Genomic DNA, 24,954 nt, shown 5'->3' with positions numbered 1-24,954 from the left:
TAACTTTAATGGACAGAATATCTAGGCGCAGTCATGGCTTTGAGGATCCCCTCAACGCCATGACTGCGCCTGGTTTGGTGGCTGCAGGATTAGGTCTCTGCTTTTTGCAGATGATGTGGTCCTGATGGCTTCAACTGGCCAAGATCTTCAGCTTTCATTGGATCGGTTCGCAGTGAAGCGACTGGGATGAGAATCAGCACCTCCATGTCCGAGTCCATGGTTCTCGCCCGGGAAAGGGTGGAGTGCCATCTCGAGGTTGGGAAAGAGATCTTGCCCCAAGTGAAGGAGTTCAAGTACCTAGGAGTCTTGTTCACGAGTGAGGATAGAGTGGATTGTGAGATCTACAGGCGGATCGGTGCGGCGTCTTCAGTAATGAGGACGCTATAGCGATCCGTTGTGGTGAAGAAGGAGCTGAGCCAGAAGGAAAAGCTTTCAATTTACCGGTCGATCAACGTTCCCATCCTCACCTATGGTCATGAGCTTTGGGTTATGACCGAAAGGACAAGGTCACGGGTACAAGCGGCCGAAATGAGTTTCCTCCGCCGGGTGGTGGGTCTCTCCCTTAGAGATAGGGTGAGAAGCTCTGTCATCTGGGAGGAACTCAGTGTAAAGCCGCTGCTCCTCCACATTGAGAGGAGCCAGATGAGGTGGTTCGGGCATCTGCTCAGGATGCCACCCGAACGCCTCCCTAGGTCCGAACGGCAGGAGGCCATGGGGAAGACCTAGGATACATTGGAAAGACTATGGCCTGGGAACGCCTCGGGATCCCCCGAGAAGAGCTGGACAAAGTGGCTGGGGGGAGGGAAGTCTGGGCTCTCTGCTTAGGCTGCTGCCCCCGCAACCCGACCTCGGATAAGCGGAAGAAAATGGATGGATTTAGTATGACAGTTATACTGTCATATTGAGTGTGACAGTATACTGTCATAAAACCCAATTTTTGTATTTGCAAACCTGATTCTAGTAAAACTCACATCTATACAATATTACAGGCAATTTTGGTCATAATGCACGTTTGGTTTTGGAGTTATGTTCATATAACTTTAATATATAGTATGACATCTATACTGTTATAATGAGTAAAAAAACTAACTTGTGTCTGTCATAAAACTCAATTTTTGTATTTGCAAACCTTACAAAAACAAATGATTCTAGTAAAACTCACATGGATTCAATATTACAGGCATTTTTAGACATTTTGCATGTTTGGTTTAGGAATCATGTTGGAATACATTTGTATTGTTTTTTTCACATTATCTCAGCATTTTAAGAACTTACTGTCATATTGAGTAAAAAAAAACCTTTTGTGTTTGCAAGCCTTAAAAAAACAACCGATTCTAGTAAAACTCACATTGATACAATATTACAGGCATGTTTAGACATCTTGCATGTTTGGTTTTGGAGTTATGTTTATATAACCTGCTTTCTGAGCCGCCACCTTTGTGGTTTGCGTGTCCCACTGATCCTAGGAGCTATGTTGTCCGGGGGCTTTTAATGCCCTCTGGTAGGGTCCCCCAAGACAAACAGGTCCTAGGTGAGGAATCAGACAAAGAGCAGCTCAAAGACCTTTATGAAAAGTACAAATCGAGGACCTAGATATTTTGTCGCCCGGACGCAGGTCACCGTGGCTCCCCTGTGGAGCCAGGCCCAGAGGTGGGGCACGATGGCGAGCGACTGGTGCCCATGGGGCCCAGCTCGAAGAGGCAACGTGGGTCCCCCCTGCAATAGGCTCACCACTCATGGGCTGGGTCACAGAGGTCGGGTGCAGTGTTAGCTGGGCGGAAGCCGAAGGCAGGGCACTTGGCGGTCCGATTATCGGCTACATAAGCTCGCTCTTGGGACGTGGAACGTCACCTCGCGAGGTGGAGAAGTTCCCGGCTAGATAAAGCTGGACTCACTTCGACGCACAGCAAGGGCTCTGGAACCTGTTCTCTCAAGAGGGGTTGGACTCTCTTCCACTCTGGCGTTGCAAGTAATGAGAGGCTGGGTTGGCAATTCTTGTTGCCCCCCAGCTCAAAGCCTGCACGTTGGACTTAACCCAGAAGACGAGATGGTAGCTTCCCTCCGCTTTCGGGTTGGGTGATGGGTCCTGACTGTTGTTGGTGTTTACGCACCAAACAGCAGCTCAGAGTACCCACTCTTTTGGATTCCCTTGAGAGTGCTCCCTCGGGTGATTCCCTTGTTCTGCTGGGGGTCTTCAACGCTCATGTTGGCAACGACTTTGAAACCTGGAGAGTCGTGATTGGGAAAAATGGCCACCCGGATCTGAACCCAAGTGGTGCTTTGTTATTGGACTTTTGTGCTCGTCACGGATTGTCCATAACAAACACAATGTTCAAACATAAGGGTGTCCATATGTGCATTTGGCAACAGGACACCCTCGGCCGCAGTTCCATTATTGACTTTGTAGTTGTGTCATGGGATTTGCGGCCTCATGTTTTGGACACTCGGGTGAAGAGAGGGGCGAGCTTTCTACCGATCACCACCTGGTGAGCTGGCTCCGATGGTGGGGTAGGATCCCGGACAGACCTGGCAGGCCCAAACGCATTGTGAGAGTCTTTTGGGAATGCCTAGCAGAGTCTCCTGTCAGAGAGAGTTTCTTTTTCCACCTCCGGAGGAACTTTGAACATGTCACAAAGGAGGTGCTGGACATTGAGTCTGAATGGATCATGTTCCGTGCCTCTCTTGTCAAGCCAGCTGATTGGAGCTGTGGCCGCAAGGTGTTTGGTGCCTGTCGTGGCGGTAATCCTAGAACCCGCTGGTGGCCACCAGCAGTGCGGGATGCCGTCAAGCTGAAGAAAGAGCTTATCTGGTCCTTTTGGCTCATGGGACTCCAGAGGCAGCGGGCATACCGACAGGCCAAGCAGTGCCTGGGGAATTTGTGGTGGGCTCTCCTATTTCTGGGGCTGAGGTTGCCAAGGTAGTTTTAAAAGCTCCTCGGTGGCAAGGCCCCGGGGGTGGATGAGCTCTTAAGGCTCTGGATGCTGTGGGGCTGTTTTAGTTGACAAGACTCTGCAACATCGCGTGGACATCAGGGGCGGTACCTCTGGATTGGCAGACCGGGGTGGTGGTTCCTCTCTTTAAGAAGGGGAACCGGAGGGTGTGTTCCAACTATCGTAGATCACACTCCTCAGCCTTCCCGGTAAGGTCTATTCATGTGTACTGGAGAGGAGGAACCTCGGATCCAGGACGAACAGTGTGGTTTTCGTCCTGGTCGTGGAACGGTAGACCAGCTCTATACTCTCGGCAGGGTCCTTGAGTGTGCATGGGAGTTTGTCCAACCAGTCTACATGTGCTTTGTGGACTTGGAGAAGACATTCGACCGTGGCCACCCCGGGAAGTCCTGTGGGGAGTGCTCAGATAGTATGGGGTATCGGCATGTCTGATTGTGGCGGGTCGCTCCCTGTATGATCAGTGTCAGAGCTTGGTCCGCATTGCCAGCAATAAGTTGGCTGCCCTTTGTCACCAAATGTGTTCATAAATTTTATGGACAGAATTTCTAGGCGCAGTCATGGCGTTGAGGGGATCCGGTTTGGTGGCTGCAGGATTAGGTCTCTCCTTTTTGCAGATGATGTGGTCCTTATGGCTTTAACTGGCCAGGATCTTCAGCTCTCATTGGATTGGTTCGCAGCCGAGTGTGAAGCGACTGGGATGAGAATCAGCACCTCCAAGTCTGAGGTTCTCGCCCGGGAAAGGGTGGAGTGCCATCTCGAGGTTGGGCAGGAGATCTTGCCCCAAGTGGATGAGTTCAAGTACCTGGAGTCTTGTTCATGAGTGAGGGAAGAGTGGATTGTGAGATGCACAGGCTGATCGGTGCGGCGTCTTCAGTAATGAGGACGCTATATCGATTCGTTGTGGTAAGAAGGAGCTGCGCCAGAGGGAAAAGCTCTCAATTTACCGGTCAATCTACGTTCCCATCCTCACCTATGGTCATGAGCTTTGGGTTATGACCGAAAGGACAACATCACGGGTACAAGCGGCCGAAATGAGTTTTCTCCGCTGGGTGGCGGGTCTCTCCCTTACTGTAAGAATTTTCACCGTTTAATTACAGTAACCTACTGGCAGCTAATGGTTCCAGTATAAAACTGTTTTTCTACAGCACACATACTGTGATTTATCACTACAGTTTATTACTGTAAAAAGTATCACAGTACTGTGCTGTATCAAATATACGCTTCACAGCATAATACTGTCATCTGTTTAGCGGCATTACACTGTTATTTTAGTGTATCTACTGTAATATCCATTAACAGTTAATTACAGTAAAATAATTGTAAGCACTATAGACTGAGCTTTACAGTATAATGCCACTAGAAGTTAATGAGTTGAACTTTTAATTTTTCAAAATCAAAACCCCTGCAATCTGCTGGCATAAAACTGACTGGAGAAATGGCCTTGCAAGATTATGTTTTTATTAACCCATTATTTTAAAGTGCATCAAATACATTCAATGTACATTTAGTGCATTCTTCTTATTTTCAGTAAAGCATTTTAACATTTATAACATGTCCACTTAATTTCTAACTGGAGACAAAACACTGAACACGAGTCCAGTGTTTAGTTGTCGGCTACATAAAGCCCCACTCAAAGTCTGTGAGATGTTTTATAAGGGTGGCTACGTGAGGATTTACAGTTGCTGCCTTTTTCTGGACCAGCTTCCCGGTCTTCTTGGACACCACCTTTCCCTGGCTAGCCTTTGTTCCCCTCTCAGGGTTAACGCCAATGAATCGCCTAAAAAAGAGAGAAAGCATATTAGATATTCTGTTGTGATTGAAGATTACTTGTAGTCGATACAGAACCCCCCTCACATTGTTATTTAGGAATATGCACTGCACAAATATTAATATCAATTTTAAGATATATGTGAGCCTATACCATAACCACAGCTGTAGATGAGTGAATGCTCTAAAACCCATTAAGACAAATTCAGAGAGGAAGACAATGCTAAAGCCTCCCCAACCCCTCTCTCTATTCATGTTTTCTCTCCATCTACGGGACCGTGTATTTACGCTGATGTTTCCTGCTTTCACCCATTTAACATATCGTTACCTGCTCATTACCTATCTTTTCTGCATCCTGGGGTCACACTGGTGCTTCTTGCCTTTACCCATTCAACATATCTTTACCTGCACATTACCTACCTTCTCTGCATAGTGTGGTCACGCTGGTGCTTTCTACCTTCACCCATTCAACATATCTTTACCTGCACATTACCTACCTTCTCTATATCCTGGAGTCAAGCTGGTGTTTCCTGCCTTTACTCATTCAACATATCTTTACCTGCACATTACCTACCTTCTCTGTATCCTGGCGTCTAGCTGGTGTTTCCTGCCTTCACCCATTCAACATATCTTTACCTGCACATTACCTACCTTCCCTGCATCCTTGGGTCACACTGGTGCTTCTTTCTTTCACCATACAACATATCTTCACCTGCACATACCTACCTTGTCTGCATGGCCTCGACCACACCTGCGCTTCCTTCTTTCACCCATTCAACATACCTTCACCCGCACATTACCTACCTTCCCTGCATAGTGGGGTCACACTGGTGCTTCCTGCCTTTACCCATTCAACATATCTTCACCCGCACATTACCTACTTGCTCTGCATTCTCGGGTCAAGCTGGTGCTTCCTGCCATCATCCAGTCAACATGTCTTTACCTGCAAATTATCTACTTTTTCTGCATCCTGGGGTCAAACAGGTGCTTCCTTCTTTGACCCAGTCAACATATCTTTACCTGCACATTACCTACCTTCTCTGTATCCTAGAGTCAAACTGGTGCTTCGGTCCCTAATAAGAAGGTCCACAAAGGAACAGAAGAGTCATTGATTTAAGGCACACAATTGGGGAAATGACAAGTCAAATTCCTGAACAGAGGTGAGAAATATAAAATAAAATATCCTAACAGTATTTTAACAGTATCAAGAGGATTTACCTTTGAACAAATTCCAATGTCCGAGGACCTTCCTCTTGGTATTCCAAGTTGAACACATAGTATGTGGCAAGAAGGGCAGCAAGCCCTGAGTTTAAGCTAGGTTGGACGCCTTTGCAGATGACATCACCTTCAATGCTGATCATCACCAGCAACTGGTACAGTCAAGAAATGCAGTTTATGTTCCTAAACAGTATCCAATATGGGTAGCATTTTAAAAGTATTTGGAATGGCCACCTCACTCGCTCTCTCTTTCCTCTGTTTACATCTAGTCTCCTAAGGCAGTGGTTCTCAAATGGGGGTACGCATACTCCTGGGGGTACTTGAAGGTATGCCAAGGGGTACGTGAGATTTTTTTTAAATATTCTAAAAATAGCAACAATTCAAAAATCCTTTATAAATATATTTATTGAATAATACTTCGACAAAATATGAATGTAAGTTCATAAACTGAACAACTAATCAAGTAGGCTATTCCATTCATTACCATAAAGCCAGAGTTTCCCCCATGCCATGATGGTTTGACCCTACCTGGCGGTGCCACACGGCACCAACTGTCAATCAACTATCCATGTAGAAAACAATGGAGGCTTGGTTAAAGCGTAGTGGACATGTTCCATAAATATTGATGTTAAAGATTTCTTTTTTTGTGAAGAAATGTTGAGAATGAAGTTCATGAATCCAGATGGATCTCTATTACAATCCCCAAAGAGGGCACTTTAAGTTGATTACTTCTATGTGTAAAAATCTTTATTTATCATTGAATCACTTGGTTATTTTTCAACACGTTTTTAGTTATTTTTATATCTTTTTTTCCAAATAGTTCAAGAAAGACCAAAACAAATGAGCAATATTTTGCACTGTTATACAATTTAATAAATCAGAAACTGATGACATAGTGCTGTATTTTACTTCTTTATCTCTTTTTTTTCAACCAAAAATGCTTTGCTCTGATTAGGGGGTACTTGAATTTAAAAAATGTTCACAGGGGTACATCACTGAAAAAAGGTTGAGAACCACTGTCCTAAGGCAGTGGTTCTCAACCTTTTTTCAGTGCTGTGAACATTTTTTTAATGCAAGTAGACCTCCATGTCTTCATAACAGGAATATCCTGAATCCTCAAGTTGCATATCACAATAGTCATCATCAGTGTTAATAACACAAGAGCTGCTTGGATTTGCTGTTGATCAAGTCAAACTTCGTTCAGTGTAGCCGTAGTGCTTCCTTGACACGTGCGATGTGAAAGTAGACTTAACTGTAAATCTTTTTTCACATTGACTGAAGGGGCACGTAACTGTCCTACCTTCGGTAATATGACTTTTCAAATGCAGGAGAAAGGCTCGTATATCATCGCACTTCGCGCTACATGAGACAATATTACAAGGTAAACCTTCTGCGCTATACATATCAGTCCTACTCTTACCATATTTATGACGACGGCTGTGAGTTTTGAAGGCTGAGAAGTTGGAAAAAACTCTTGTGCATTTAGGGAAAGCACACTTAAACGATGCATTAGGCATACAACTATGACTTCGCATGTGTCTAACATACGCAAATACATTGCTGCAAGTCGTAGCACATATGTTGCAAGTTATCATCTTTTATGATGACTATGACAAAAAAGAAGAAAACTTAGCTAGCTAGCATGCGGCGGTACATGCGCGTGGTCAACGATAGTGTCTGTGATGCTGACTGTGACGCTATGTCATTTCGGACTTTATAAATATATATATAAAGTAATTCAAACAGAAAATGACACATCAAGGTACAAGTGACTCTTACCTTGTTATCAAAAACACACGATGCAGTAGGATGGATTTAGCAGGGTCGGCCAGGTGAAATGAAGCTCGGTTGGACGAATTGTGGGCGGACCCAAGAAACAAGTCTGAAAAATACTGAATTACACTGTAGGTTTTACAGTAACTTACTGCTGGTCGATATTTTTTGAAAAATGCAACAAAATTTACAGTACTTAACTGCATTTAAGAAGAACATGATAGGTTGATTGGCAACACTAAATTGGCCCTAGTGTGTGAATGTGAGTGTGAATGTTGTCTGTCTATCTGTGTTGGCCCTGCAATGAGGTGGCGACTTGTCCAGGGTGTACCCCGCCTTCCGCCTGATTGTAGCTGAGATAGGCTCCAGCGCCCCCCGCGACCCCGAAGGGAATACGCGGTAGAAAATGGATGGATGGATGGAGTATATAACTGTAATTTTATTTTTTATTTTTACAGTAATTTTTTACAGTGAAGGTCATGGGTGTCAAACTCTGGCCCGTGGGCCAAATTTGGCCCAACGTGTAATTTGACTTGGCCCTTGAGGCAATATCAAATTAACACTAAAGCTGGACCTTCGATTATTAAGTAGCTGTGCCGCTACTTCTAATACTTGCCAACCCTCCCGGGAGTGACTCCAGCACTCCTCCCGAATTTTTTTTTTTTTTCCAGCTAGTCAAACGAGTGCCAGCCCAGTTTCATGTCAGTGCAGCTTCTGCACCCACACACAATTGAATGCAACGCATACTTCATCAACAGCGATACAGGTTACACTGACGGTAGCCAAATAAAAAACTTTAACACTTTTAGAAATATACGCCACACTGTGAATCCACACCAAACAAGAATGACAAACACATTTCGGGAGAACATCCGCACCGTAACACAACATAAACACAACACAACAAATACCAGAACCCTTTGTAGCACTAAATCTTCCGAGACGCTACAAGGTGTGTGTGTGGGGGGGGGGGGAGGTTTGGTGGTAGCGGGGGTGTATTTTGTAGCGTCCCGGAAGAGTTAGTGCTGCAAAAGATTCTGGGTATTTGTTCTTTTGTGTTTATGTTGTGTTACGGTGCGGATGTTCTCCCGAAAAGTGTTTTTTATTTTTGTTTGGTGTGGGTTCACAGTGTGGCGTATATTTCTAACAGTGTTAAAGTTTTTTATACTGGCACCCTCAGTGTAACCTGTATCGCTGTTGATGAAGTATGCGTTGCATTCATTTGTGTATGCGTGCTGTAGCTGCACATATCTTGTGACTGGGTCTGAATGATGTTAGAATTGGGTGTACGAGATATGACTGTTGAACATCTTGTTCGATAATGAAAGTTGCCTCAGCTCAAAGCCTGAGCCCCGACATTAAAGAACTAGCATCTAAAAAAAGATGCCAGGTATCTGGCTTGGGCACATCAAATTAGATCAGTGTGTTGCAAACTGAGCAGTTTAAAGTCCTGAATGGTTGTTTTATTCATTGTTATTTTATTTTCAAATTTATTAGCCTGTGGATAAAGTTAATGTTGATGTTTACCTCAGAAGGCTGCAAATAGAAAAGAGGCATTCAATTTGTATTTAAATTATATTTGATATGCAATTGATATTTTTTAATGATTATTATTATTATTTGAAACTCCATTTTGCATGTCACTATAAAGTTATATAAGCCTTGCTTGTTCAATATTCAATGCAAAACGTGTTTGGGTCCCTATTAAAAGGTTAATTTGTTCAACCTTGGCCCGCGGCTTTGTTCAGTTTTAAACTTTGGCCCACTCTGTATTTGAGTTTGACACCCCTGGTGAAGGTGAAGCTCTGTCATCCTGGAGGCCACGGGGAAGACCCAGGACACATTGGGAACACTATGTCTCCCGGCTGGCCTGGGAACGCCTCGGGATCCCCTGAGAAAAGGTCCTAGGTGAGGGATCAGACAAAGAGCAGCTCAAAGACCTTTATGAAAAGTACAAATCGAGGACCTAGATTTTTTCTCGCCCAGGCGCAGGTCACCGTGGCTCCCCTGTGGAGCCAGGCGCAGAGGTGGGGCACGATGGCGAGCGACTGGTGGCCGGGCCTGTCTCCATGGGGCCCTGCCGGGCTCATTTCGAAGAGGCAACGTGGGTCAACCCTCCAATGGGCTCACCACTCATGGGCCCATTGAGGTCATAGAGGTCGGATGCAGTGTGAACTGGGCGGCAGCCGAAGGCAGGGCACTTGGCAGTCCAATTATCGGCTACATAAGCTCGCCCTTGGGACGTGGAACGTCACCTCGCTGGGAGGGAAAGAGCCTGAGCTGGTGCGCGAGGTGAAGAAGTTCCGGCTAGATATAGTTGGACTCACTTCGACGCACAGCAAGAGCTCTGGAACCTGTTCTCTCAAGAGGGGCTGGACTCTCTTCCACTCTGGCGTTGCAAGCAATGAGAGGCTGGGGTGGCAATTGTTGTTGCTCAAAGCCTGCACGTTGGACCCAGTAGACGAGATGGTAGCTTCCCTCCGCCTTTGGGTTGGGTGACGGGTCCTGACTGTTGTTTGTGTTTACGCACCAAACAGCAGCTCAGAGTACCCACTCTTTTTGGATTCCCTTGAGGGAGTACTGGAGAGTGCTCCCTCGGGTGATTCCCTTGTTCTGTTGGGGGACTTCAATGCTCATGTTGGCAAGGACAGTGAAACCTGGAGAGTCGTGATTGGGAAAAATGGCCACCCGGATCTGAACCCAAGTGGTGCTTTGTTATTGGACTTTTGTGCTTGTCACGGATTTTCCAAAACAAACACAATGTTCAAAACATAAGGAAGAACTTTAAACATGTCACGAGGGAGGTGCTGGACATTGAGTCTGAGTGGACCATGTTCCGTGCCTCTCTTGTCGAGCCTGCTGATTGGAGCTGTGGCCGCAAGGTGTTTGGTGCCTGTCGTGGCGGTAATCCTAGAACTCGCTGGTGGCCACCAGCAGGGAGGGATGCCGTCAAGCTGAAGAAAGAGCCTATCGGGTCCTTTTGGCTCATGGGACTCCAGAGGCAGCGGGCATACCGACAGGCCAAGCAGTGCCTGGGGAATCTGTGGTGGACTCTCCTATTTCTGGGGCTTAGGTTGCCTAGGTAGTTAAAAAGCTCCTCTGTGGCAAGGCCCCGGTGGTGGATGAGTTCCTTAAGGTTCTGGATACTGTGGGGCTGTCTTGGTTGACAAGACTCTGCAACATCGCGTGAACATTGGGGGTGGTACCTCTGGATTGGCACACCGGGGTGGTGGTTCCTCTCTTTAAGAAGGGGAACCGGAGGGTGTGTTCCAACTATCGTGAAACACACTCCTCAGCCTTCCCGGTAAGGTCTATTGTGTACTGGAGAGGAGGAAACTCGGATCCAGGACGAACAGTGTGCTTTTCGTCCTGGTCGTGGAACGGTAGACCAGGTCTATACTCTCGGCAGGGTCCTTGAGTGTGAAGCGACTGGGATGAGAATCAGCACCTCCAAGTCCAAGTCCATGGTTCTCGCGCAGGAAAGGGTCGAGTGCCATCTCCAGGTTGGGGAGGAGATCTTGCCCCAAGTGGAGGAGTTCAAGTACCTAGGAGTCTTGTTCAGGAGTGAGGATAGAGTGGATCGAGAGATCCACAGGCGATTTGGTGCGGCGTCTTCAGTATTGAGGACGCTATATCGATCCGTTGTGGTGAAGAAGGAGCTGAGCCAGAAGGAAAAGCTCTCAATTTACCGTCGATCTACGTTCCCAGCTTTGGGTTATGACCGAAAGGACAAGCGGCCGAAATGCGTTTCCTCTGCCGGGTGGTGGGTCTCTACCTTAGAGACAGGGTGAGAAGCTCTGTCATCCGGGAGGAACTCAAAGTAAAGCCGCTGCTCCTCCACATTGAGAGGAGCCATGAGGTGTTCGGGCATCTGCTCAGGATGCCACCCGAACGCCTCTAGGGAGGTGTGGCAGGAGGCCACGGGGAAGACCTAGGACACATTGGAAAGACTATGTCCCCGGCTGGCCTGGGAACGCCTCGGAATACCCCGAGAAGAGCTGGACGAAGTGGCTGGGGAGAGGGAAGTCTGGGATTTTCTGCTCAGGCTGCTGCCCCCGCAACCCGACCTCGGATAAACGGAAGAAAATGGATGGATTTAGAATGACAGTTATACTGTCAGATTGAGTACAAAAACTAACTAAACCTTACACAATATAATGTTTCTAGTAAAACTCACAAAGATACATATCTCCAGGCATTATTAGCCATTTTGCATGGGTGGTTTATGAGTTATGTTTAAATAAATAACTGTCAGATTGAGTGTGACAGTAAACTGTCATAGTGAGTAAAACCCTTATTTTGTATTTGCAAACCATACAAAAACAACTAAATCTAGTTAAACTCACACAGATACAATATTACAGGCATTTTTAGACACAATGCATGTTTGGTTTTAGAGTTATGTTTATATAACTTTCATATTTAGTATGACAGTATAACTGTCATATTGAATAAAAACAACAACTAACAAAACCTTACAAAATACCATTTTTCTAGTAAAACTAACTAAGATACATGCTCCAGGCATTATTAGCTATTTTGCATGTGTTGTTTGAGTTATGTTTAAATAACTGTCATATTGAGTGTGACAGTATACTGTCATAAAACCCAATTTTTGTATTTGCAACCCTGATTCTAGTAAAACTCACATATATACAATATTACAGGCAGTTTTGGACATAATGGTTTGGTTTTGGAGTTATGTTTATATAACTTTCATATATAGTATGACAGCTAAACTGTTATATTGAGTAAAAAAACTAACTTGTGTTTGTCATAAAACCCAATTTTTGTATTAGCAAACCATACAACTGATTCAAATAAAACTCACATGGATTCAATATTACAGGCATTTTCAGACATTTTGCATGTTTGGTTTAGGAATTATGTTGGAATCATTTTTATTAATTTGTTCGTATTTTCTCAGAATTTTAGAACATTACTGTCATATTGAGTAAAAAAATATTTTTTGTGTTTGCAAGCCTTAAAAAAAGCATATGTTTCCAGTAAAACTCCCAAAGATGCATTATTTCAGGCATTATTAGCCATTTTTCAGGTGTGGTTTAGGAGTTATGTTTAAATAACTGTCATATTGAGTGTGGCGTTATACTGTCATATTGAGTTAAAAAAATCTAACTTGTGTCTTTGCAAACCTTACAAAAGAAAATGTTTCCAGCAACACTCACAAAGATAATTTTTTTCACGCTATTAGACATGTTTCATGTGTATTTAGGAGTTATAATTAAATAACTTTCATATTGAGTGTTAAAGTTATAATGTCATTATGTGTAAAACCTAATTTTTGTATTTGCAAACCTTACAAAAACAATTGATTCTAGTAAAACTTACATAAATTCAATATTACAGGCATTTTTAGACAATTCACATGTTTGGTTTTGGAGTTATGTTTATATAACTTTCATATTTAGTATGACTGTTATACTGTCATATTGAATAAAAAAAAACTAGCTTGTGTCTTTGCAAACTTTACAAAAGATCATTTTTCTAGTAAAACTAACAAAGATACATGTCTCCAGGCATTATTACCCATTTTGCATGGGTTGTTTAGGAATTATGTTTAAAGACATTTTTATTGCTTTTTTCGCATTATCTCAGGATTCTAAGATCATTACTTTCATATTGAGTAAAAAAACTACTTTTTGTTTTTGCAAACCTTACAAACTCACATAAATACATTATTACAGGCATTTTTAGACATGACACATGTTTGGTTTTGGAGTTATGTTTATATAACTTCTATATTTAATATGAGTGTTATACTGTCATATTGAATTAAAAAAAACTAGCTTGTGTCTTTGCAAACTTTACAAAATATCATTTTTCTAGTAAAATTAACAAAGATACATGTCTCCAGGCATTATTAGCCATTTTGCATGGGTTGTTTAGGAATTATGTTTAAATACATTTTTATTGCTTTTTTCGCATTATCTCAGGATTCTAAAATCCCTACTTTCATATTGAGGAAAAAACTACTTTTTGTTTTTGCAAACCTTACAAACTCACATAAATACATTATTATAGGCAATTTTAGACATGACACACGTTTGGTTCTGGAGTTATGTTTATTTAACTTTCATATTTAGTATGACTGTTATACTGTCTTATTGAATAAAAACAACTAGCTTGTGTCTTTGCAAACTTTACAAAATATACATTTCCTAGTAAAACTAACAAAGATACATGTCTCCAGGCATTATTACCCATTTTGCCTGGGTTGTTTAGGAGTTATGTTTAAAGACATTTTTATTGCTTTTTTCGCATTATCTCAGGATTCCAAGATCATTACTTTCATATTGAGTAAAAAAATACTTTTTGTTTTTGCAAACCTTACAAACTCACATAAATACATTATTACAGACATTTTTAGACATGACACATGTTTGGTTTTGGAGTTATGTTTATATAACTTTTATATTTAGTATGACTGTTATACTGTCATATTGAATAAAAAAAATTAGCTTGTGTCTTTGCAAACTTTACAAAAGATCATTTTTCTAGTAAAACTAACAAAGATACATGTCTCCAGGCATTATTACCCATTTTGCATGGGTTGTTTAGGAATTATGTTTAAATACATTTTTATTGCTTTTTTCGCATTATCTCAGGATTTTAAGATCATTACTTTCATATTGAGTAAAAAACTACTTTTTGTTTTTGCAAACCTTACAAACTCACATTAATACATTATTACAGGCATTTTTAGACATGACACATGTTTGGTTTTGGAGTTATGTTTATATAACTTTCATATTTAGTATGACTGTTATACTGTCATATTGAATTAAAAAAAAGTAGATTGTGTCATTGCAAACTTTACAAAAGATCATTTTTCTAGTAAAACTAACAAAGATACATGTCTCCAGGCATTATTACCCATTTTGCATGGGTTGTTTAGGAATTATGTTTAAATACATTTTTATTGCTTTTTTCGCATTATCTCAGGATTTTAAGATCATTACTTTCATATTGAGTAAAAAACTACTTTTTGTTTTTGCAAACCTTACAAACTCACATTAATACATTATTACAGGCATTTTTAGACATGACACATGTTTGGTTTTGGAGTTATGTTTATATAACTTTTATATTTAGTATGACTGTTATACAGTCATATTGAATAAAAAAAAAAGTAGCTTGTGTCTTTGCAAACTTTACAAAAGATCATTTTTCTAGTAAAACTAACAAAGATACATGTCTCCAGGCATTATTACCCATTTTGCATGGGTTGTTTAGGAATTATGTTTAAATACATTTTTATTGCTTTTTTCGCATTATCTCAGGATTCTAAGATCATTACTTTCATATTGAGTAAAAAACTACTTTTTGTTTTTGCAAACCTTACAAACTCACATAAAATACATTATTACAGGCATTTTTAGACATAACACATGTTTGGTTTTGGAGTTATGTTTTGATAACTTTCTTATATAGTAGGACTGTTATACTGTCATATTGAATAAAAAAAAGTAGCTTTTGTCTTTGATATCTTTACAAAAGATCATTTTTCTAGTAAAACTAACAAACATACATGTCTCCAGGCATTATTAGCCATTTTGCATGGGTTGTTTAGGAATTATGTTTAAATACATTTTTATTGCTTTTTTCGCATTATCTCAGGATTCTAAAATCCTTACTTTCATATTGAGGAAAAAAATACTTTTTGTTTTTGCAAACCTTACAAACTCACATAAATACATTATTATAGGCAATTTTAGACATGACACACGTTTGGTTCTGGAGTTATGTTTATATAACTTTCATATGTAGTATGACAGTTATACTGTCTTATTGAATAAAAACAACTAGCTTGTGTCTTTGCAAACTTTACAAAAAATACATTTTCTAGTAAAACTAACAAAGATACATGTCTCCAGGCATTATTACCCATTTTGCCTGGGTTGTTTAGGAGTTATGTTTGAATACATTTTTATTGCTTTTTTCGCATTATCTCAGGATTCTAAGATCATTACTTTCATATTGAGTAAAAAACTACTTTTTGTTTTTGAAAACCTTACAAACTCACATTAATACATTATTACAGGCATTTTTAGACATGACACATGTTTGGTTTTGGAGTTATGTTTATATAACTTTGATATTTAAAATGACTGTTATACTGTCATATTGAATAAAAAAAAAACTGGCTTGTGTCTTTGCAAACTTTACAAAAGATCCTTTTTCCAGTAAAACTAACAAAGATACATGTTTCCAGGCATTATTAGCCATTTTGCATATGTTGTTTAGGAGTAATGTTTAAATACATTTTTATTGCTTTTTTCGCATTATCTCAGGATTTTAAGAACATTACAGTCATATTGAGTAAAAAAACTACTTTTTGTGTTTGCAAGATTTAAAAAAGCATGTGTTTCGAGTAAAACGGCCAAGGATGCATTATTTCAGGCATTATTAGCCATTTTTCATGTGTGGTTTGAGTTATGGTTAAATAACTGTCATATACTGTCAGATATGACATAGTAAGTAAAACTTAATTTATGTATTTGCAAACCTTACAAAATAATTTAAATCTAGTAAAACTCACATGGATTCAATATTACAGACATTTTTAGACATTTTGCATATTTGGTTTAGGAATTATGTTGGAATCATTTTTATTAATTTGTTCGTATTTTCTCAGAATTTAGAACATTACTGTCATATTGAGTAAAGAAATAATTTTTGTGTTTGCAAGCCTTAAAAAAGCATATGTTTCGAGTAAAACTTACAAGAATGCATTATTTCAGGCATTGTTAATCATTTTTCATGTGTAGTTTAAGAGTTATGTTTAAATAACTGTCATATTGAGTGTGGCAGTTATACTGTCATATGGAGTAAAAAAAACTAACCTGTATTTGTAAACCTTACAAAAGAAAATGTTTCTAGTAACACTCACAAAGATAAATTTTTTCACGCATTATTAGACATGTTACATGTGTGGTTAGGAGTTATAAATAAATAATTGTTATATTGAGTGTTACAGTTTTAATGTCATTATGTGTAAAACCTAATTTTTGTATTTGCAAACCTTACAAAAACAATTGATTCTAGTAAAACTTATATGGATTCAATATTACAGGCATTTTTAGACATTTTACATGTTTGGTTTAAAATTTGTGTTTGAATACATTTGTATTGCTTTTTTCGCATTATCTCAGGATTCTAAGAACATTACTTTCATATTGAGTAAAAAACTACTTTTTGTTTTTGCAAACCTTACAAACTCACATAAATACATTTTTAGACATGACACATGTTTGGTTTTGGAGTTATGTTTATATAACTTTCATATTTAGTATGACTGTTATACTGTCATATTGAATAAAAAAAACTAGCTAGTGTCTTTGATATCTTTACAAAAGATCATTTTTTTTAAACTAACAACGTTACATGTCTCCCTAGGCATTATTAGCCATTTTGCATGTGTTGTTTAGGAGTTAGGTTTAAATACATTTTTATTGCTTTTTTCCCATTATCTCAGGGTTCTAAGAACATTACAGTCAAGTAAAAAACTACTTTTTGTGTTTGCAAAATATAAAACTCAGTAAAACTCCCAATGATTCATTATTTCAGGCATTATTAGCCATTTTTTTGTGTGGTTTATGAGTTATGTTTAAATAACTGTCATATTGAGTGTGATTTTGTCATTGTGAGTAAAACCTAATTTTTGTATATTTGCAAACCTTACAAAAACAACTGATTCTAGGAAAAGTCACATTGATACAATATTACAGGCATGTTTAGACATATTGCATGTTTGGTTTTGGAGTTATATTTATATAACCTGCTTTCTGAGCCGCCACCTTTGTGGTTTGCGTGTCCCACTGATCCAGGACAAACAGGTCCTAGGTGAGGGATCAGACAAAGAGCAGCTCAAAGACCTTTATTAAAAGTACAATTGAGGACCTAGATTTTTTCTCGCCCGGACGCAGGTCACCGTGGCTCCCCTGTGGAGCCAGGCCCAGAGGTGTGGCACGATGGCGATTGACGGGCCTGTCCCCATGGGGCCCAGCCGTGCTCAGCTCGAAGAGGCAACGTGGATCCCCCCTCCAGGGCTCACCACTCATGGGCTGGGTCATAGAGGGTGCAGTGTGAGCTGGGCGGCAGCCGAAGGCAGGGCACTTGGTGGTCCGATTATCGGCTACATAAGCTCGCTCTTGGGACATGGAACGTCACCTCGCTGGGAGGGAAGGAGCCTGAGCTGGTGCTTGAGGTGGAGAAGTTCCCGGCTAGATATAGTTGGACTCACAGCAAGGGCTCTGGAACCTGTTCTCTCAGAGGGGCTGGACTGAGCTGAACTTTCATTACTTGCAATGCCAGAGTGGAAGAGATTCCACACTGGCGTTGCAACTAATGAGAGGCTGGGGTGGCAATTCTTGTTGCCCGCCGGCTCAAAGCCTGCACGTTGGACTTTAAACCCAATAGACGAGATGGTAGCTTCCTTCAGCCTTCGGGTTGGGTGACGGGTCCTGACTGTTGTTTGTGTTTACACACCAAACAGCAGCTCAGAGTACCAACTCTTTTTGGATTCCCTTGAGGGAGTACTGGAGAGTGCTCCCTCGGGTGATTCCCTTTTTCTGCTGGTGGACTTCAACGCTATGTTGGCAACGACAGTGAAACCTGGAGAGTCGTGATTGGGAAAAATGGCCACCCGGATCTGAACCCAAGTGGTGCTTTGTTATTGGACTTTTGTGCTTGTCACGGATTGTCCATAACAAACACAATGTTCAAACATAAGGGTGTCCATATGTGCACTTGGCACAAGGACACCCTCGGCCGCATGATTGACTTTGTAGTTGTGTCATGGGATTTGCGGCCTCATGTTTTGGACACTCGGTGAAGAGAGGGGCAGAGCTTTCTACCAACCACCACCTGGTGGTGAGCTGGCTCCGATGGTAGGGGAGGTTGCCGGTCAGACCTGGCAGGCCCAAACGCATTGTAAGGGTCTGCTGGGAACACCTAGCAGAGTCTCCTGAAGAACTTTGAACATGTCCGGAAGAACTTTGAACATGTCACGAGGGAGGTGCTGGACATTGAGTCTGAGTGGACCATGTTCTCTTGTTGAGCCAGCTGATTGAAGCTGTGGCCGCAAGGTGTTTGGTGCCTGTCGTGGCGGTAATCCACCAGCACCGAGGGATGCTGTCAAGCTGAAGAAAGAGCCACCGGGTCCTTTTGGCTCATGGGACTCCAGAGGCAGTGGGCATATCGACAGGCCAAGCGAGACCTCCTCAGTCCCACCAACACGTCTTCCTATGAGGAAACAGTGCCTGGGAAGTCTGTGGTGGGCTCTCCTATTTCTGGGGCTGAGGTTGCCAAGGTAGTTAAAAAGCTCCTCGGTGGCAAGGCCCCGGGGGTATGAGCTCCGTCCGGAGTTCCTTAAGGCTCTGGATGCTGTGGGGCAGTCTTGGTTGACAAGACTCTGCAACATTGCGTCTACATCAGGGGCGGTACCTCTGGATTGGCAGACCGGGGTGGTGGTTCCTCTCTTTAAGAAGGGGAACCGGAGGGTGTGTTCCAACTATCGTAGATCACACTCCTCAGCCTTCCCGGTAAGGTCTATTCATGTGTAATGGAGAGGAGGAACCTCGGATCCAGGACGAACAGTGTGGTTTTCGTCCTGGTCGTGGAACGGTAGACCAGCTCTATACTCTCGGCAGGGTCCTTGAGTGTGCATGGGAGTTTGCCCAACCAGTCTACATAAGTTTTGTGGACTTGGAGAAGACATTCGACCTTGGCCCCCGGTAAATCCTGTGGGGAGTGCTCAGAGAGTATGGAGTATCGGCATGTCTGATTGTGGCGGGTGTCTCCCTGTATGATCAGTGTCAGAGCTTGGTCCGCATTGCCGGCAGTATGTCGGACCCCTTTCCAGTGAGGGTTGGACTCCGCCAAGGCTGCCCTTTGTCACCGATTCTGTTCATAACTTTAATGGACAGAATATCTAGGCGCAGTCATGGCTTTGAGGATCCCCTCAACGCCATGACTGCGCCTGGTTTGGTGGCTGCAGGATTAGGTCTCTGCTTTTTGCAGATGATGTGGTCCTGATGGCTTCAACTGGCCAAGATCTTCAGCTTTCATTGGATCGGTTCGCAGTGAAGCGACTGGGATGAGAATCAGCACCTCCATGTCCGAGTCCATGGTTCTCGCCCGGGAAAGGGTGGAGTGCCATCTCGAGGTTGGGAAAGAGATCTTGCCCCAAGTGAAGGAGTTCAAGTACCTAGGAGTCTTGTTCACGAGTGAGGATAGAGTGGATTGTGAGATCTACAGGCGGATCGGTGCGGCGTCTTCAGTAATGAGGACGCTATAGCGATCCGTTGTGGTGAAGAAGGAGCTGAGCCAGAAGGAAAAGCTTTCAATTTACCGGTCGATCAACGTTCCCATCCTCACCTATGGTCATGAGCTTTGGGTTATGACCGAAAGGACAAGGTCACGGGTACAAGCGGCCGAAATGAGTTTCCTCCGCCGGGTGGTGGGTCTCTCCCTTAGAGATAGGGTGAGAAGCTCTGTCATCTGGGAGGAACTCAGTGTAAAGCCGCTGCTCCTCCACATTGAGAGGAGCCAGATGAGGTGGTTCGGGCATCTGCTCAGGAAGCCACCCGAACGCCTCCCTAGGTCCGAACGGCAGGAGGCCATGGGGAAGACCTAGGATACATTGGAAAGACTATGGCCTGGGAACGCCTCGGGATCCCCCGAGAAGAGCTGGACAAAGTGGCTGGGGAGAGGGAAGTCTGGGCTCTCTGCTTAGGCTGCTGCCCCCGCAACCCGACCTCGGATAAGCGGAAGAAAATGGATGGATTTAGTATGACAGTTATACTGTCATATTGAGTGTGACAGTATACTGTCATAAAAGCCAATTTTTGTATTTGCAAACCTGATTCTAGTAAAACTCACATCTATACAATATTACAGGCAATTTTGGACATAATGCACGTTTGGTTTTGGAGTTATGTTCATATAACTTTAATATATAGTATGACATCTATACTGTTATAATGAGTAAAAAAACTAACTTGTGTCTGTCATAAAACTCAATTTTTGTATTTGCAAACCTTACAAAAACAAATGATTCTAGTAAAACTCACATGGATTCAATATTACAGGCATTTTTAGACATTTTGCATGTTTGGTTTAGGAATCATGTTGGAATACATTTGTATTGTTTTTTTCACATTATCTCAGCATTTTAAGAACTTACTGTCATATTGAGTAAAAAAAAACCTTTTGTGTTTGCAAGCCTTACAAAAACAACTGATTCTAGTAAAACTCACATTGATACAATATTACAGGCATGTTTAGACATCTTGCATGTTTGGTTTTGGAGTTATGTTTATATAACCTGCTTTCTGAGCCGCCACCTTTGTGGTTTGCGTGTCCCACTGATCCTAGGAGCTATGTTGTCCGGGGGCTTCTATTCCCCCTGGTAGGGTCCCCCAAGACAAACAGGTCCTAGGTGAGGAATCAGACAAAGAGCAGCTCAAAGACCTTTATGAAAAGTACAAATCGAGGACCTAGATATTTTCTCGCCCGGACGCAGGTCACCGTGGCTCCCCTGTGGAGCCAGGCCCAGAGGTGGGGCACGATGGCGAGCGACTGGTGCCCATGGGGCCCAGCTCGAAGAGGCAACGTGGGTCCCCCCTGCAATAGGCTCACCACTCATGGGCTGGGTCACAGAGGTCGGGTGCAGTGTTAGCTGGGCGGAAGCCGAAGGCAGGGCACTTGGCGGTCCGATTATCGGCTACATAAGCTCGCTCTTGGGACGTGGAACGTCACCTCGCGAGGTGGAGAAGTTCCCGGCTAGATAAAGCTGGACTCACTTCGACGCACAGCAAGGGCTCTGGAACCTGTTCTCTCAAGAGGGGTTGGACTCTCTTCCACTCTGGCGTTGCAAGTAATGAGAGGCTGGGTTGGCAATTCTTGTTGCCCCCCAGCTCAAAGCCTGCACGTTGGACTTAACCCAGAAGACGAGATGGTAGCTTCCCTCCGCTTTCGGGTTGGGTGATGGGTCCTGACTGTTGTTGGTGTTTACGCACCAAACAGCAGCTCAGAGTACCCACTCTTTTTGGATTCCCTTGAGAGTGCTCCCTCGGGTGATTCCCTTGTTCTGCTGGGGGTCTTCAACGCTCATGTTGGCAACGACTTTGAAACCTGGAGAGTCGTGATTGGGAAAAATGGCCACCCGGATGGAGTGTGGCCATCCGGGTGGCCCAAGTGGTGCTTTGTTATTGGACTTTTGTGCTCGTCACGGATTGTCCATAACAAACACAATGTTCAAACATAAGAGTGTCCATATGTGCACTTGGCACCAGGACACCCTCGGCCGCAGTTCCATTATTGACTTTGTAGTTGTGTCATGGGATTTGCGGCCTCATGTTTTGGACACTCGGGTGAAGAGAGGGGCGAGCTTTCTACCGATCACCACCTGGTGAGCTGGCTCCGATGGTGGGGTAGGATCCCGGACAGACCTGGCAGGCCCAAACGCATTGTGAGAGTCTTTTGGGAATGCCTAGCAGAGTCTCCTGTCAGAGAGAGTTTCTTTTTCCACCTCCGGAGGAACTTTGAACATGTCACAAAGGAGGTGCTGGACATTGAGTCTGAATGGATCATGTTCGTGCCTCTCTTGTCAAGCCAGCTGATTGGAGCTGTGGCCGCAAGGTGTTTGGTGCCTGTCGTGGCGGTAATCCTAGAACCCGCTGGTGGCCACCAGCAGTGCGGGATGCCGTCAAGCTGAAGAAAGAGCTTATCTGGTCCTTTTGGCTCATGGGACTCCAGAGGCAGCGGGCATACCGACAGGCCAAGCAGTGCCTGGGGAATTTGTGGTGGGCTCTCCTATTTCTGGGGCTGAGGTTGCCAAGGTAGTTTTAAAAGCTCCTCGGTGGCAAGGCCCCGGGGGTGGATGAGCTCTTAAGGCTCTGGATGCTGTGGGGCTGTTTTAGTTGACAAGACTCTGCAACATCGCGTGGACATCAGGGGCGGTACCTCTGGATTGGCACACCGGGGTGGTGGTTCCTCTCTTTAAGAAGGGGAACCGGAGGGTGTGTTCCAACTATCGTAGATCACACTCCTCAGCCTTCCCGGTAAGGTCTATTCATGTGTACTGGAGAGGAGGAACCTCGGATCCAGGACGAACAGTGTGGTTTTCGTCCTGGTCGTGGAACGGTAGACCAGCTCTATACTCTCGGCAGGGTCCTTGAGTGTGCATGGGAGTTTGTCCAACCAGTCTACATGTGCTTTGTGGACTTGGAGAAGACATTCGACCGTGGCCACCCCGGGAAGTCCTGTGGGGAGTGCTCAGATAGTATGGGGTATCGGCATGTCTGATTGTGGCGGGTCGCTCCCTGTATGATCAGTGTCAGAGCTTGGTCCGCATTGCCAGCAATAAGTTGGCTGCCCTTTGTCACCAAATGTGTTCATAAATTTTATGGACAGAATTTCTAGGCGCAGTCATGGCGTTGAGGGGATCCGGTTTGGTGGCTGCAGGATTAGGTCTCTCCTTTTTGCAGATGATGTGGTCCTTATGGCTTTAACTGGCCAGGATCTTCAGCTCTCATTGGATTGGTTCGCAGCCGAGTGTGAAGCGACTGGGATGAGAATCAGCACCTCCAAGTCTGAGGTTCTCGCCCGGGAAAGGGTGGAGTGCCATCTCGAGGTTGGGCAGGAGATCTTGCCCCAAGTGGATGAGTTCAAGTACCTGGAGTCTTGTTCATGAGTGAGGGAAGAGTGGATCGTGAGATGCACAGGCTGATCGGTGCGGCGTCTTCAGTAATGAGGACGCTATATCGATTCGTTGTGGTAAGAAGGAGCTGCGCCAGAGGGAAAAGCTCTCAATTTACCGGTCAATCTACGTTCCCATCCTCACCTATGGTCATGAGCTTTGGGTTATGACCGAAAGGACAACATCACGGGTACAAGCGGCCGAAATGAGTTTTCTCCGCTGGGTGGCGGGTCTCTCCCTTACTGTAAGAATTTTCACCGTTTAATTACAGTAACCTACTGGCAGCTAATGGTTCCAGTATAAAACTGTTTTTCTACAGCACACATACTGTGATTTATCACTACAGTTTATTACTGTAAAAAGTATCACAGTACTGTGCTGTATCAAATATACGCTTCACAGCATAATACTGTCATCTGTTTAGCGGCATTACACTGTTATTTTAGTGTATCTACTGTAATATCCATTAACAGTTAATTACAGTAAAATAATTGTAAGCACTATAGACTGAGCTTTACAGTATAATGCCACTAGAAGTTAATGAGTTGAACTTTTAATTTTTCAAAATCAAAACCCCTGCAATCTGCTGGCATAAAACTGACTGGAGAAATGGCCTTGCAAGATTATGTTTTTATTAACCCATTATTTTAAAGTGCATCAAATACATTCAATGTACATTTAGTGCATTCTTCTTATTTTCAGTAAAGCATTTTAACATTTATAACATGTCCACTTAATTTCTAACTGGAGACAAAACACTGAACACGAGTCCAGTGTTTAGTTGTCGGCTACATAAAGCCCCACTCAAAGTCTGTGAGATGTTTTATAAGGGTGGCTATGTGAGGATTTACAGTTGCTGCCTTTTTCTGGACCAGCTTCTCGGTCTTCTTGGACACCACCTTTCCCTGGCTAGCCTTTGTTCCCCTCTCAGGGTTAACGCCAATGAATCGCCTAAAAAAGAGAGAAAGCATATTAGATATTCTTTTGTGATTGAAGATTACTTGTAGTCGATACAGAACCCCCCTCACATTGTTATTTAGGAATATGCACTGCACAAATATTAATATCAATTTTAGGATATATGTGAGCCTATACCATAACCACAGCTGTAGATGAGTGAATGCTCTAAAACCCATTAAGACAAATTCAGAGAGGAAGACAATGCTAAAGCCTCCCCAACCCCTCTCTCTATTCATGTTTTCTCTCCATCTACGGGACCGTGTATTTACGCTGATGTTTCCTGCTTTCACCCATTTAACATATCGTTTCCTGCTCATTACCTATCTTCTCTGCATCCTGGGGTCACACTGGTGCTTCTTGCCTTTACCCATTCAACATATCTTTACCTGCACATTACCTACCTTCTCTGCATAATGTGGTCACGCTGGTGCTTTCTACCTTCACCCATTCAACATATCTTTACCTGCACATTACCTACCTTCTCTATATCCTGGAGTCAAGCTGGTGTTTCCTGCCTTTACTCATTCAACATATCTTTACCTGCACATTACCTACCTTCTC

This window comes from Entelurus aequoreus, linkage group LG12 (genome assembly GCF_033978785.1).
Source record: "Entelurus aequoreus isolate RoL-2023_Sb linkage group LG12, RoL_Eaeq_v1.1, whole genome shotgun sequence".
Classification (NCBI taxonomy): Eukaryota; Metazoa; Chordata; class Actinopteri; order Syngnathiformes; family Syngnathidae; genus Entelurus; species Entelurus aequoreus.
Note: the sequence above shows the minus strand (reverse complement) of the source record.